Here is a 10277-nt window from a genome sequence, read left to right as displayed (position 1 = left end):
GTTCGGCTTTAACAGAGTCTCAGTGTTTACAGTGTATTCTAGAAATGCTTTTGGGTAAGGAATATCTCACCGTTTCTATATAAGGACAACAAAGCATTTCTACCATTGCGAAAATGGACTTTAAGATCACAAGCACAGAGTACATTGAACAGATAGCGATTAAGGAGTTTGTGCTGTACCTGAACAACACTGTTGTAAGGAAACCAGTTTATTGAATCAAAGTAAGTATAACAAGTATATCAGGCACAAATGCTTTGTTTTCACAAATAACATTTCCCCGAGGAGATATAGTATGCAGTGGTGCAGTTTTTTCATCAGCTTTTTTTTTATGGGATTAATAAACTACAAGCACTTTAGTTCAGCCATTATAGGGTGTGGGTGACACATATTTGTACGATTCTAACTTTACTTTTGTTGACAGAACTAGCCCGAAGCAAGTTTATTACGCAAGACAGGTATTTCACTCTCCCTCCCCTGCACCTCTAATTTGCAGCGATTTTAGATCCTACTGGGTCATCGAGCTGATTCAGCAAGTTCAACATTAATTGTCTAAACTTGTCTGAGTAAGAGTGAAGATAAACGCTCTCTTGTGCCTTATTCTCAAAATAAAAACAGCTGCAAACTAGAAAGGCACTCTGAAGAGCGCATACCTCTGCCACGCAATGCCTGATGCAGTAGAACATATCAGAACCATCACATTTTAAAACTAGAGGGGGAGCACTCGGTAGAGTGCAAAACCTCCACCGCCAATACTGCTAGGTCACTCAAGTGAACTTGATATCCTATTCATTCAATTTGACGTCAATAGTACTCACCAGAGTTATAGTTTGCAACTTTCCCTTTTACTTTTAACTTTCACATACTCAATTCATTCGTCATAACTAGATTCCTTGAGACAGAAATTGATTTTACGTGGGTATATCCACCTGAAGTTCCAAAATCAGCCGCAATTATAATTTTGGCATGTTTTTTTTGTTGGAAATTACTTATAACATGTAGAAATGCAAAAAAAATCGAAATTTTGTTGAAAAAAATTTGCTAATTTTTTTTCTCTAACAATTTTTTTTTTGGGGGGGGGGGTTGGAAATTACTTATAACATGTAGAAATGCAAAAAAAAAAAAATCGAAATTTTGTTGAAAAAAATTTGCTAATTTTTTTTTCTCTAACAATTTTTTTTTGGGGGGGGGGGGTTGGAAATTACTTAAAACATGTAGAAATGCAAAAAAAAAAAAGAAATCGAAATTTTGTTGAAAAAAAGTTGCAAAAATTTTTCTCTCTAAATTTTTTTTTTGGGGGGGGGGGGGGGGTGGAAATCACTTAAAACATGTAGAAATGCAAAAAAAAAAAAAATTCTAATATTTTTTCAAATTGGCCACCATAGCGACCATATTGGATTTTGGACCAAGTCCAAAATGTAGTGGCATGATCCTTGGACCAGACCTAACACCCCCCCCCCCACCCACACCAAGTTTCGTCGAAATCCGTCGAGGACTTTTTCCATAATACTGTTCACAAACAAACAAACAAACAAACAGAAAGGGGTGAAAACAGTAACCTCCACCCATCATCGATGGCAGAGGTTAAATATCATACTACTTTTGACTCCATCTCTTAAAGATGAAGAATCACTTTAACAATTAAAAAAACTCTCGTATCTAGATCTGGATCTTCACCAAAATCGAATCAATTCATCCTTATCACACAGCCAACATGTCCACCTAGTTTCATCTCAATCTTTCCACAACTTTTTGAGATATCCTGCACACAATCAAACAATCAAACAATCAAACAGACAAACAGGGGTGAAAACATAACCTCCTTCCACCTTCAGTGGTGGAGGTAATAATCTTTTGTTCGTTCTCCTTTGTCATCGTGAGAGATGATGAATGAGTGAACATTTTGTAGACAATGTCGAGGCTCGTGGAGGAGCTGCAACATACAACAGATCAGGATGTAACATAACAAATTGAACAGTAGAAAGAGTAGAAAGAAGAGTAGAAAGAGAGGGGAGAAACACACCAACAGCAGGATGAGGGAGAAAATGGAGGGAGTACTTGGAGAAATAAGGGATGTGGGGAAGAATGATGGCTAGGAGAGGACACAGGGGGTGGACAAGATGGATACAGAAGCAGATGCTCAAGAATGAAAAACTGGAAACTTGGAGGGCAGTGAGCTTGTGAAGAGCGGGGTTTAAGTGAAGGTAGAAAGGATCATGGTTTTGGACGAGATTTTGGAAGATCTGAGATGGTAGTGAACAGCTGTCTTTAAGCCATGGAGGGAAGAATGAGATCGAATAAATTATGGAAGTTGGTTCCACAGGTGGGAAAAAATAGGAACGAATGAGTCGAAGTAAGCAGCGATCCTGGATTTCGGTAGTTTCACCAGAAGGGGGTTGATGGTGGACTGTGTGTGCCCTGGAGAAACCTGGGGTAGGGGGAAGCACAGAAAGAGCAGAGGGTGCAAAACCAGAAAGGAGGTGGGAGAAGAAAGAAAGACCACCTACCTATCTGCGATGTGATTTTTTTTTTTTTGTCTTCCTTTCGGTTTTTTATGTTAAATGATACTTTTCACTCAATGTTCAAAACAAGTTTTCTTGAAATTAAATCTTAAATAGGCAACTGTGGTCAGCAGCCTCATCCATATAAAGTATTAAAGTATTCCGGGAGGTTGAGCAGCAAGCAAAAACTGGGCCACTGTAAGAATTGTACTTTGTAAAACCTGATGTCTTATTCTTATAGGAGGACTTGTAACTTCACTTGTATGTTTAAATTGCATGGACACACCCAGGCAGAAAGTTATAATCCAATCCTTCGCTGCCATTCAATTTGCAAACTACAAACCATGTTCTCATCACATTTCCGTCATAACCACCCAGTATATTTTAAGGAATGCCCTTTGAGCACAACACATCTTGATTGTGACCTGATCCTCAGAGTTGAGGTCAGTTGGTACTTGCAAGGTTGCTGAAAACTAAGGCCCAGCATGGCAACTCAGTTGGTTGGGTGCTCAACTCATGTGAGCTGTTTGGTTTTGGATTGGTTTTCTTGCCACCTTGTGCAGTGGAGTAGGATGCCATCTTGTTGCAGTTATGTTATAGGGTGTTGCGTCTCAGAGCATAACATCATTCGCTTCAGGGCGTAAATATAAATCCTGCTGTCACGTCCTTATTTAGTTTGGGGATGTGAGAAATCCCTCGGTATCTTTCCAAAAATAGTAGGCCATAGTGTGTTGGTGTCGTGTCTAAATTATCATCATATAAGGTAAATGGGATACGCAAGTTAAATATAAAAGACATGTGGACATGATACATCCGAGTACACTAAGTTAATGTCAAGAATGGGGTTGGATTATTAATTTCACAGTTATGAATAATGGGATATGGATACGGCACAGTCGTTATTGGCTAAATGTCCACATCATATGTGTGTACAAGTTTCCTCATACAATATGCCTGTAGCACAGTATAGAAGGCTTATTTTTCTTCTTCACAATGTATTGCATGCATTGCAGTCACAGATAACTTAGCTACTCCAGTCACGGCCCATGACTTAGTCCTGGCTGACTTCCGGAAGTAATCCTTTAGAAATCTTCCTTCTGTTTTTTTTTTTTCTTCCTTACTTTCCACTCTTGCCAAGTGCCAAATGGACCATGTTATGTCCCACGGAAAGTGTGTAGCACTTTCTATTGTGCCTTTGATCCCAAGTCCTCTGTCTAATATCTCCTGACATGGGATGTTTCACACAATACAATCTTACTCTGTCTGCTTTCAAGTGTTTCAACCACCGCCTCCTTGGGTCACGTTTAACAAGACGACTCATCTCAATAGATATCATATGTACTATGTATATATATATATATATATATATATATATATATATATATATATATATATATATATATGTATATATATATATATATATATATATATATATATATATATATATATATATATATATATATATATATATATATCACGATCCATGAAGCTGTACATCTGTGAAGCCGTCGGTCCATCCATAAAGCTGTCAGTGAAACCGTTCATGAAGCCATGTTACAAGATGTCTATTAACTACGTACTGTTGAAATGTGAGTTGCATCATGACTACACATACGTCTATTAATTACGTAATTTTGGAATGTATGGGTTTGAGCTAGTTGTGACTACCGTGTCTACATTTGTATGTGTCTGAGGCCAAAGTCATAGTTAAATATGGACCTGTGTACCGCTGATGATCTGTTCCATGGCGCATGTAATCGGTAGTGGTAAGATTAGGGTTATAGCTTTTATTACCTCTGCCACCGAATGTGGATGGAGGTTATGTTTTCACAACTGTCTGTCTGTTTGTCTGTTTATTTACTTGTTTTTCCCTGTGCAGGATATCTCAAAAAAGTTGTGTATGGATTCGGAGAGAAATTTTGTGGGCAGGTTTGGTGTGTGAAACGGACTAATTGATTAGATTTTGATGAAGATCTGGATCCAGATTCTAGAATTATTTGTGATTTTTCACCATTGAGAGATAGGGCCAAAAACAATAAATGCACGATAGCTCAAAAAGTTATGTACAAATTTGGAAGAAACTTGGTGGACAGCTTGGGTGTGTGACAAAGAAGAAATGTTTCAATTTCAATGAAGATTCGGATCCTGATAGGAGAATTTATTTAATATTTTAATTAAATCTTCACCATCATGAGATGGGGCTAAAATTGATACATGGCATGATATTACAAAAAGTTGTGGACGAGTTACGACAAAATTTTAGATCTTATACGAGCCTTGGCATTGTATATATATTGAAAAAAAAGTTTTAAAAATTAAAAAAAATTGGTGGATGAGTTGGGTAGGTAACAATAACAAGCAGATTAGATTTTGGTTCAGGTCCGGATCCAGATCCGGCCTATCAGTGGGCTACAAAATGTAAACTGTTGAGCCTAGCAGAGGTATGTGCTCTACCAAGTGCTGTTCTAGTTCGTGAATGTGATCGCTGTTATAAGTACTTGCTTTCTTACACCATACATAAATCTACCTGTTGAACTGTACCTGGCCTCAACTCATCCTGCTTGCTCATGGCAGCTCTGGTGGAATCTGCTTGAGATAGTGATTTGTTCGGTCATGAACTGCTGAGGGACTGGTGACACCGGACTCTGGTGGCTCAGCCAGACAATAATATCCGTCTCTTGTTTGCCCCGGAACATCTCTCACTCAGCACTGAGATTCCAATCAGCATGGTAACGTGACTTTTGGCTCGAGGATCCGGCTGGGATTTTCTGCAGTTGGGGACGTACGCAGTCACTACACGACTCACTGAATTCGGACTGGAATTATCCGGACCGATGGAGACCATAAAGGCTTATTTAGCCTTGCCCTGAAGGGGGGTAGTGAAATTATTGCAGTGTGTGTGTGTGTGTGTGTGTGTGTGTGTGTGTGTGTGTGTGTGTGTGTGTGTGTGTGTGTGTGTGTGTGTGTGTGTGTGTGTGTGTGTGTGTGTGTGTGTGTGTGTGTGTGTGTCGCTGATTTCTCATTATCTTTTGGTGGAAAATCCACTTTACTGTTCCTTATAGGCTATATTTATTTGGTTCTTATGTATTTATTTGAGTCTTATATATTTGTGATCAAACTATGAAAATGATGCAACAAAACAAAATGAAAGGTGAAACAGGGCAGTCCCCAGCTGAACTAGCCTCCCTGGGGACTAACCATCCTCAGAGGATTTGTGTTCCTCGACAAGGTAATGCTGTAGGTAACTCAAATATCCTGGCTGTAGTAGGTGGCCATTTTGGGTTAGCCAATGGGGAACACTTATCTGAATGCAAAGTGTGCAATTGTGGGATTTTAAATTGCAAAACTTGTTCTATATTTGCCACAAACAATATTATTAACTTGCCGAAACCCCGTCACAGACGGATTCCGTTCCATGAGCCCAATATGACAACCAGTGGCGGCTCTCATAAGAGCCGGATCCCAGTCGATGTACTCCATGGCCTTACCTGATGAGGCCTACAAAACGTCCTTGTACACGACATTTTTGGTGTACACTACTCCTTGTGAAGAAGTCCCCTGATTTGTGCACGTGTCTACTTTGACGTACAAACACCGTGTCAAAACTTCTCAGGTCACAGCACTGAGAAAAATGTGATGTGACCGCTAGGAGGAGCACAAAATTGGTCCTTCCGTATTAATATATAGATTGAACAGTAATGACTGGCTATATCTTACAAGTTAACACAAACCAAAGAATGAATTGCATGTAAAACCTCAAACATCGTTTACTAATTGACTTGTAGCAAATGTGCCATGCAGTATGTTGGTGAAACAATGTAGAGATGTCATTTAAGAATGAATGCACACAAGAGCGGCACAAAAAACCCAGGTTAAACTACTGGTTGTCTGCTACACATTCGTCACTTTATTGTAAAAAATATGAGCTTCATTGTTCAGTTGTAGAAAAGATAAGCGGTAATGGCCGAAAAAAGGATGGGATGGAAGATAAAACAATCACACAATTACAGAAGCATAGAGGACCTTTCTGGATTAAAGAATTAAGAATTGCTTACCCAATCAGATTAAATTTAAGAATGAATGATACATACATCCTCACTCTAATTCATAGATGGGTGTTTGTGTGTTTGTTTGTTCACGATACTCCTCCAGTTCTGGACTGAGTACATCCAGACCTGCTACATAGGAACATTATGTCCCCAGTTAATGCGTGGGGGTGTTTTTTATCGGGATGTTTTTTTTTTTTTCTTTTTTTAATCTGTCACCATTCCCTTCCTGACCAAAAACAGAGACTAAAATTGATTCTTCCTTTCCACCATTTTTAAGTGTCATCGTTCAAATGGAATTTTCAGCCTTTAATTGCAATCCATCCTATAGGATTTGTTCCACTTGTTTAACAATAGTGTCTGGCATGTTATCTTGTCACCAGTCTCTGCTTGCTGAGCTTACTTGGGAACCAATATCTCAAAGGGCCTGGACCTCAACGTCATTCAGTTTACAGGTCAATATGCACCTTTCACCAACTAATTTAGCCACCTTATTTCTTCCAGCAGTGTCGAGACAGGTTTAAGAGATATACTTTAAAATAAAATTACTGGTGAGGCTACTGTGATATTTACTACTGGCTATGGTTAGCCCTGCCCCATTGCCTGCTTGCCATTTCCGAATACTGGTGGTTTGAATCGATTACTGAGACAGTTTCTTCGATAGTGGGTAGATGACACAATTTCAACTATAGCGACGGGGCTCTCTAGTGCCATTTATTTGGTGATGGGGGCAACCATCGGTTAAAAATCATGGACAGACCCCTCCTATACCTTCAGACTGGTGATTTGCTGCCAGTGACTCCTTAATACTCGCTTTATCTGCTTCTAACTGCTTCACAGTCCCCAAGTCTTTCTTGATTGCAGCAATGTCATCTTTTACTGTGTTGGTTTTCTGCTGATGTTTGGTTATGGGGTTTGTTCAGGCTGAGGAATACCAAGATTATCAATGTGTTCTTCTTAAATCATGGCACATGCAGCTTTGCCTTTGGATCTCTGCCTGCTTCCTAATTTGGAAAACCTCTCTTCCTCTTATCGTGCTGTATAGTTCACCTTCTCGATAAGCTCCTGATCCATAATATGTACATCTTTCAGTTCAGTTTTCAGCTCTGCCCGATAATCGAAACACTACAATTAGCCCAGATTGAAGGGCATGGAGCATCATTCATTGTCTGCACTCATCCAGGATCATATTTTATTTGGGAACCTGCTTCTTTGGAAGCAAATACTACACATCGTCTCAGTTAAAAGACTCAGATAAGAAAATCCTGTGAGATTTCTTTAGTTCCTTGCATCGCAGAACTCAGTAACTGATAAAGTTCAGTGGTATCTTTCTCGTGATAAAGAAATCTCAGAATTTGTCTCAGATTTGGCAAAGTCAAAGAAAGGCAGCTTTCCAGGAAACTTCTCACTGTCAAATTAGGTTGCACTGGTTTTATGACAACCTCTACAACCTCTTCCTCACTGTACCCTTTCTTCAGACGAGCTTCTATCTAATGAATCAAACTCATGAATGGTAATCCCTCCTTCTGCCCTGGTAAGACAACTTGGCCTGATATCTTAAAGTGTCGCTTAGATACTGAGGCAACTTGGCTATGGGGGTTGGGTGATATATTGGAATCAGACGACATTGGTGTTATCTGTTCCTGTTCCTCACGAGTCTCACTGCTACTAGTGATGCTTCCAGGAAGATAAGAATTCACCCTTTCAATAATGTTCACCAGAACCTCCTGACTTCCATCTTCAGTTTCATCTTCCAGAGGTGAGGTATTGCTCTCCAGCAAATGAAATTCATCCTGCTTTTGGTACCTGCTGCTTCCTCCGTTATTGGGTGCAAGGCAACACAGATTTGCTTCAAATTGTCCACTGGCATGCTTGGTAATAGTATGCTAATCTCTATTTACATTCTATCCATGGGGGACGCCATCCCAGGTTTTGGCACCAAATGTAACACTCCCAACTCACTGGCACAAACTGAATAGTTGGTAAATCACTTTATTTCTGAAAAGGAGTAACAGAAACCATTTGACGGAATGGAAAAAATGGAGGCGATCATCACACACAGCACACGTGCACGGTCCCAGCATGTATCTAAAACCCGGCAATTTTCGCTCCCCAAACCCAAAGTCCATATTATGGCATAAAAACTTTTTTGCACACGACAAAACAATGTACAAGCAAGAACACAAATTGGAATGGAGTCCAAAAGGAATAAAGTTTGTCCGACAAGAATCTTGTGTTGACGTTGCTTCATGACATTTCGTTAAACAATAAGAAATGTAACATTACAGTACTGCACATAATTTGCAAATGGCTCCATCATGGCCTACTCTTTGTCACGATAACTTCAATCAGGCAAAATATATGAAAACTTGCCAGCTATTAGCGGGAACAATTACATCATTATCATCGAAGCATTGTTTATACAAGTTAATGGAGAAAAATTACCTGAAAAGGAGTAACAGAGACCATTGGATGGAACGAAAAAAAATCGAGGAAATTGTCATGCACAGCATAAGTTCACAATCCCAGCATGCATCCACAACCCTGCAATTTCCACTGCCTAATCCCAAGACCCTGCAAGTTCCCCGACCCAGGAAATTACTTTCCAAGCGAATTAAACCATTCAGGTAATGGAATCAACCCTCTTAAAAAGGTAATTTAAGAAATTTGCTTCATGCTTCTTTTCAACAAGGCAATGTCATCATGTGAGGTTCCCTGACATTTTTAGCTTATCTGGAATTTAAATTCCAGATAAGGTATTGTGATCGCACACCATCCGTCTGTCCATTTCTCCTATTTCGACTTCTCCGGCCAAACTACTGGGCCAATCCGGCTGAAATTTGGCATCAATGTTCCTCACCTGGCTCATAACAGGAATTGCAAAGTTTATTCCGGTCACATGACTTTAAATATGTCAAAATGGCTAAGTAAATTTCTTTAAAAAATTTATTCTCCAGATCCACCAGTCAGAATGCTACCAAAATTGGGTTACATTAGGTGAAGGTAGGGATGTTAAATTGCGGAGGTCATGCCAATTACATTACCGGACATGTGTCAAAATGGCCGACAGTCAATTTTTGGGAAAATCACATAAATTCCTTCAGAAATCTTCTTCTCCAGACCCACCAGCCAGAATGTTGCCAAATTTGGGTTACAACATTAGGACAGGGTCCTGATGGTGAATTTTGGAGGCCATGCCGATCACATGACCAGAAGTGTGTCAAAATGGCGGTCGTGCAAATTCCTTCCAAAATCTTCTTTTCCAGACCCACCATTCAGAATGCAACAAAATTTACATCTCAACATCAAGCCAGTGTAAGGTTGTTAAATTGCAGAAGTCCTGCTGATCACGTGACCAGAAATGTATCAAAATGGCCGACTTGGTCAATTTTTGGGAAAATCATGTAAATTCCTTCAAAAATCTTCTTCTCCAGACCAACCTGTCAGAATGTTACTAAATTTGAGTTATAACATTAGGACATGGACCTGATGTTAAATTTCAGAGGCCATGCTGATCACATGACCAGAAATGTGTCAACATGGCGTTCCCGCAAATTCCTTCCAAAATCTTCTTCTGATCGATCAGTCAGAATGTTACCAAATTTGGGTTGCAACATTAGGCAATGGTAGGGATGTTAAATTACCAGTCATGCCAATCACATGACCAGAAGTGTGTCAAAATGGTCATGCAAATGCCTTCCAAAATCTTCTTCTCTCGATCCACCAGTCAAAA

At 39.6% G+C, this 10277-nt stretch overlaps 1 protein-coding gene across 3 annotated transcripts in view; it reads left to right on the top strand.

Moving 5' to 3' along the window:
* Positions 1 to 10277, top strand: part of SLC28A3 (solute carrier family 28 member 3) — an 81103-nt gene that overhangs the window by 1281 nt on the left and 69545 nt on the right. The gene's annotated exons all lie outside the window — the stretch shown is intronic.

Source organism: Eptatretus burgeri, chromosome 11, assembly GCF_056783735.1.
Source record: "Eptatretus burgeri isolate ZD-2024b chromosome 11, Ebu_testis_v1, whole genome shotgun sequence".
NCBI classification, from domain to species: domain Eukaryota; kingdom Metazoa; phylum Chordata; class Myxini; order Myxiniformes; family Myxinidae; genus Eptatretus; species Eptatretus burgeri.
The sequence above is the reverse complement of the archived record's forward strand: the minus strand, read 5'-3'. Positions and strand labels throughout refer to the sequence as shown.